The sequence below is a fragment of the Phyllobates terribilis genome, unplaced genomic scaffold, assembly GCF_046119375.1.
Source record: "Phyllobates terribilis strain yellow unplaced genomic scaffold, ASM4611937v1 Scaffold_25__1_contigs__length_18738178, whole genome shotgun sequence".
In the NCBI taxonomy this organism is placed as follows: domain Eukaryota; kingdom Metazoa; phylum Chordata; class Amphibia; order Anura; family Dendrobatidae; genus Phyllobates; species Phyllobates terribilis.
The window spans coordinates 1,683,456-1,691,478 of record NW_027362785.1 but is presented as its reverse complement, the minus strand read 5'-3'; positions in this window follow the sequence as shown (position 1 = coordinate 1,691,478).

Here is an 8,023-nt window from a genome sequence, read left to right as displayed (position 1 = left end):
TCTATTATCTATCTATTATCTATTATCTATCTATTATCTATCTATCTATCCATATCTATCTATTATCATCTATCTATTATCTATCTATCTATTATCTATCTATTATCTATCTATTATCTATCATCTATCTATTATCTATCATCTATTATCTATTATCTATCTATTATCTATCTATTATCTATTATCTATCTATTATCTATCATCTATTATCTATCTATTATCTATCTATTATCTATCATCTATCTATTATCTATCATCTATCTATCATCTATCTATTATCTATCTATTATCTATCTATTATCTATCTATTATCTATCATCTATCTATCATCTATTATCTATCTATTATCTATCATCTATCTATCATCTATCTATCTATTATCTATCTAGTTATTATCTATCATCTATCTATTATCTATCTATTATCTATTATCTATCTATCATCTATCTATCATCTATCTATTATCTATCTATTATCTGTCTATCTATCTATCTATTATCTATCATCTATCTATTATCTATCTATCTATCTATCTATTATCTATCATCTATCTATTATCTATCTATCTATTATCTATCATCTATCTATCATCTATCTATTATCTATTATCTATCATCTATCTATTATCTATCTATTATCTATCTATTATCTATCATCTATCTATCATCTATTATCTATCATCTATCTATTATCTATCTATTATCTATCTATTATCTATCATCTATCTATTATCTATCATCTATCTATTATCTATCTATCTATCATCTATCTATCATCTATCTATCATCTATTATCTATCTATTATCTATCATCTATCTATTATCTATCTATCTATTATCTATCATCTATCTATCATCTATTATCTATCATCTATCTATTATCTATCATCTATCTATCATCTATCTATTATCTATCTATCATCTATCTATCATCTATCTATTATCTATCATATATCTATCTATCTATTATCTATCTATTATCTATCATCTATCTATTATCTATCATCTATCTATTATCTATCTATTATCTATCTATCATCTATCTATTATCTATCTATCTATCTATTATCTATCTATTATCTATCTATTATCTATCATCTATCTATTATCTATCATCTATCTATCTATCATCTATCTATCATCTATCTATTATCTATCTATCATCTATCTATTATCTATAATCTATCTATTATCTATCTATCTATTATCTATCATCTATCTATTATCTATCTATTATCTATCAATTATCTATCATCTATTATCTATCTATTATCTATCTATTATCTATCTATTATCTATCATCTATCTATCATCTATCATCTATTATCTATCTATTATCTATCATCTATCTATTATCTATCATCTATCTATTATCTATCTATTATCTATCATCTATCATCTATTATCTATCTATTATCTATCTATTATCTATCATCTATCTATCATCTATTATCTATCATCTATCTATTATCTATCATCTATCTATTATCTATCATCTATCTATTATCTATCATCTATCTATCATCTAATATCTATCTATTATCTATCTATTGTCTATTATCTATCATCTATCATCTATCTATTATCTATCTATTATCTATCTATTGTCTATTATCTATCATCTATCTATTATCTATCATCTATCTATTATCTATCATCTATCTATCATCTATTATCTATCTATTATCTATCTATTATCTATCATCTATCTATTATCTATCATCTATCTATCTATTATCTATCTATTATCTATCTATTATCTATCATCTATCTATCATCTATTATCTATCTATTATCTATCTATTGTCTATTATCTATCATCTATCATCTATCTATTATCTATCTATTATCTATCTATTGTCTATTATCTATCATCTATCATCTATCTATTATCTATCATATATCTATTATCTATCATCTATCTATCTATTATCTATCATCTATTATCTATCTATTATCTATCATCTATCTATCATCTATCTATTATCTATTATCTATCTATTTATTATCTATCATCTATCTATTATCTATCATCTATCTATTATCTATCATCTATTATCTATCTATTATCTATCATCTATCTATCTATCTATTATCTATTATCTATCTATTTATTATCTATCATCTATCTATTATCTATCTATCATCTATCTATCATCTATCTATCATCTATCTATTATCTATCTATCATCTGTCTATTATCTATCTATCTATCTATCTATTATCTATCTATTATCTATCATCTATGTATTATCTATCTATCTATCTATTATCTATCATCTATCTATCTATCTATTATCTATCTATCTATCTATCTATCTATTATCTATCATCTATCTATTATCTATCTATTATCTATCTATCATCTATCTATTATCTATTATCTATCTATTATCTATCTATTATCTATCATCTATCATCTATTATCTATCTATTATCTATCATCTATCATCTATTATCTATCTATTATCTATCATCTATCTATTATCTATCATCTATCTATCATCTCTTATCTATCATCTATCTATTATCTATCTATCTATCATCTATTATCTATCTATTATCTATCATCTATCTATTATCTATCTATCTATTATCTATCATCTATCTATTATCTATCTATCTATTATCTATCTATCTATTATCTATCATCTATGTATTATCTATCTATCTATCATCTATCTATTATCTATCTATCATCTATCTATCATCTATCTATTATCTATCTATTATCTATCATCTATCTATCATCTATCTATTATCTATCTATCATCTATCTATTATCTATCTATCTATTATCTATCTATTATCTATCTATTATCTATCATCTATCTATTATCTATCATCTATCTATTATCTATCTATCATCTATCTATTATCTATCTATCTATTATCTATCATCTATCTATTATCTATCATCTATCTATTATCTATCTATTATCTATCTATTATCTATCATCTATCTATCATCTATTATCTATCTATTATCTATCTATTATCTATCATCTATCTATTATCTATCATCTACCTATCATCTATCATCTATTATCTATCTATTATCTATCATCTATCTATTATCTATTATCTATCATCTATCTATTATCTATCTATTATCTATCTATTATCTATCATCTATTATCTATCTATTATCTATCATATATCTATTATCTATCTATTATCTATCATCTATCTATTATCTATCATCTATCTATTATCTATCTATTATCTATCATCTATTATCTATCTATTATCTATCATCTATCTATTATCTATCATCTTTCTATCATCTATCTATCTATTATCTATCTATTATCTATCTATTATCTATCATCTATCTATTATCTATCATCTTTCTATCATCTATCTATCTATTATCTATCTATTATCTATCTATCATCTATCTATTATCTATCTATTATCTATCTATTATCTATCATCTATCTATTATCTATCATCTATCTATCATCTATTATCTATCTATTATCTATCATCTATCTATTATCTATCTATCTATTACCTATCATCTATCTATCATCTATTATCTATCATCTATCTATTATCTATCATCTATCTATTATCTATCATCTATCTATCATCTATCTATTATCTATCTATTATCTATCTATCATCTATCTATTATCTATCTATCTATTATCTATCTATTATCTATCTATTATCTATCATCTATCTATTATCTATCATCTATCTATTATCTATCTATCATCTATTATCTATCATCTATCTATTATCTATCTATTATCTATCATCTATCTATCTATCTATCATCTATCTATCATCTATCTATTATCTATCTATCATCTATCTATTATCTATAATCTATCTATTATCTATCTATCTATTATCTATCATCTATCTATTATCTATCATCTATCTATTATCTATCTATTATCTATCATCTATTATCTATCTATTATCTATCTATTATCTATCTATTATCTATCATCTATCTATCATCTACCATCTATTATCTATCTATTATCTATCATCTATCTATTATCTATCATCTATCTATCATCTATCTATTATCTATCATCTATTATCTATCTATTATCTATCTATTATCTATCATCTATCTATTATCTATCTATTATCTATCATCTATCTATTATCTATCATCTATCTATCATCTATTATCTATCTATTATCTATCTATTATCTATCATCTATCTATTATCTATCTATTATCTATCTATTATCTATCATCTATCTATTATCTATCTATCATCTATCTATTATCTATCTATTATCTATCATCTATCTATTATCTATCATCTATCTATCTATTATCTATCTATTATCTATCATCTATTATCTATCTATTATCTATCATCTATCTATCTATCTATTATCTATTATATATCTATTTATTATCTATCATCTATCTATTATCTATCTATCATCTATCTATCATCTATCTATCATCTATCTATTATCTATCTATCATCTGTCTATTATCTATCTATCTATCTATCTATCTATTATCTATCTATTATCTATCATCTATCTATTATCTATCTATCTATCTATTATCTATCATCTATCTATTATCTATCTATCTATCTATCTATTATCTATCATCTATCTATTATCTATCTATTATCTATCTATTATCTATCATCTATCTATTATCTATCATCTATCTATTATCTATCATCTATCTATCATCTATCTATTATCTATCTATTATCTATCTATCATCTATCTATTATCTATCTATCTATTATCTATCTATTATCTATCTATTATCTATCATCTATCTATTATCTATCATCTATCTATTATCTATCTATCATCTATTATCTATCATCTATCTATTATCTATCTATTATCTATCATCTATCTATCTATCTATCTATCATCTATCTATCATCTATCTATTATCTATCTATCATCTATCTATTATCTATAATCTATCTATTATCTATCTATCTATCTATTATCTATCATCTATCTATTATCTATCATCTATCTATTATCTATCTATTATCTATCATCTATTATCTATCTATTATCTATCTATTATCTATCTATTATCTATCATCTATCTATCATCTACCATCTATTATCTATCTATTATCTATCATCTATCTATTATCTATCATCTATCTATCATCTATCTATTATCTATCATCTATCATCTATTATCTATCTATTATCTATCTATTATCTATCATCTATCTATTATCTATCTAATATCTATCATCTATCTATTATCTATCATCTATCTATCATCTATTATCTATCTATTATCTATCTATTATCTATCATCTATCTATTATCTATCTATTATCTATCTATTATCTATCTATTATCTATCATCTATCTATTATCTATCATCTATCTATCTATTATCTATCTATTATCTATCATCTATCTATCATCTATTATCTATCTATTATCTATCTATTATCTATCATCTATCTATTATCTATCTATCATCTATCTATTATCTATCTATTATCTATCATCTATCTATTATCTATCATCTATCTATCTATTATCTATCTATTATCTATCATCTATTATCTATCTATTATCTATCATCTATCTATCTATCTATTATCTATTATATATCTATTTATTATCTATCATCTATCTATTATCTATCTATCATCTATCTATCATCTATCTATCATCTATCTATTATCTATCTATCATCTGTCTATTATCTATCTATCTATCTATCTATTATCTATCTATTATCTATCATCTATCTATTATCTATCTATCTATCTATTATCTATCATCTATCTATTATCTATCTATCATCTGTCTATTATCTATCTATCTATCTATTATCTATCTATTATCTATCATCTATCTATTATCTATCTATCTATCTATTATCTATCATCTATCTATTATCTATCATCTATCTATCTATTATCTATCTATTATCTATCATCTATTATCTATCTATTATCTATCATCTATCTATCTATCTATTATCTATTATATATCTATTTATTATCTATCATCTATCTATTATCTATCTATCATCTATCTATCATCTATCTATCATCTATCTATTATCTATCTATCATCTGTCTATTATCTATCTATCTATCTATCTATTATCTATCTATTATCTATCATCTATCTAATATCTATCTATCTATCATCTATCTATTATCTATCTATTATCTATCTATTATCTATCATCTATCTATTATCTATTATCTATTATCTATCTATTATCTATCTATTATCTATCTATTATCTATCATCTATCTATTATCTATCTATTATCTATCATCTATCTATTATCTATCTATCTATTATCTATCATCTATCTATTATCTATCTATCTATTATCTCTTTATCTATTATCTATCATCTATCTATTATCTATCTATCTATCATCTATCTATTATCTATCTATCATCTATCTATCATCTATCTATTATCTATCATATATCTATTCATCTATTATCTATCTATTATCTATCATCTATCTATTATCTATCATCTATCTATCATCTATCTATTATCTATCTATTATCTATCTATCATCTATCTATTATCTATCTATCTATTATCTATCTATTATCTATCTATTATCTATCATCTATCTATTATCTATCATCTATCTATTATCTATCTATCATCTATCTATTATCTATCTATTATCTATCTATCTATCTATCTATTATCTATCATCTATCTATTATCTATTATCTATCATCTATCTATTATCTATCTATTATCTATCTATTATCTATCATCTATCTATCATCTATTATCTATCTATTATCTATCTATTATCTATCATCTATCTATTATCTATCATCTACCTATCATCTATCATCTATTATCTATCTATTATCTATCATCTATCTATTATCTATTATCTATCATCTATCTATTATATATCTATTATCTATCTATTATCTATCATATATCTATTATCTATCTATTATCTATCTATTATCTATCATCTATCTATTATCTATCTATTATCTATCATCTATTATCTATCTATTATCTATCTATTATCTATCTATCATCTATCTATTATCTATCTATTATCTATCTATTATCTATCATCTATCTATTATCTATCATCTATCTATCATCTATCTATCTATTATCTATTATCTATCTATTTATTATCTATCATCTATCTATTATCTATCTATTATCTATCTATCATCTATCTATCATCTATCTATTATCTATCTATTATCTATCTATCATCTATTATCTATCTATTATCTATCATCTATCTATTATCTATCTATTATTTATCATCTATCTATTATCTATCATCTATCTATCATATATTATCTATCTATCTATCATCTATCTATTATCTATCTATCTATTATCTATCATCTATCTATTATCTATCTATCTATTATCTATCATCTATCTATTATCTATCTATCTATTATCTATCATCTATCTATCATCTATCTATTATCTATCTATCTATTATCTATCATCTATCTATTATCTATCTATCTATTATCTATCATCTATCTATCATCTATCTATTATCTATCTATCTATCATCTATTATCTATCTATTATCTATCATCTATCTATTATCTATCATCTATCTATCATCTATCTATTATCTATCTATCATCTTTCTATCATCTATCTATTATCTATCATATATCTATCTATCTATTATCTATCATCTATCTATCATCTATCTATTATCTATTTATTATCTATCTATCATCTATTATCTATCTATCTATTATCTATCTATTATCTATCATCTATCTATTATCTATCATCTATCTATCTATCTATCATCTATCTATCATCTATCTATTATCTATCATCTATCTATTATCTATCTATTATCTATCTATTATCTATCATCTATCTATTATCTATCATCTATCTATCTATTATCTATCTATCATCTATCTATTATCTATCTATTATCTATCTATTATCTATCATCTATCTATTATCTATCTATTTTCTATCATCTATCTATTATCTATCATCTATTTATCATCTATTATCTATCATCTATCTATCAT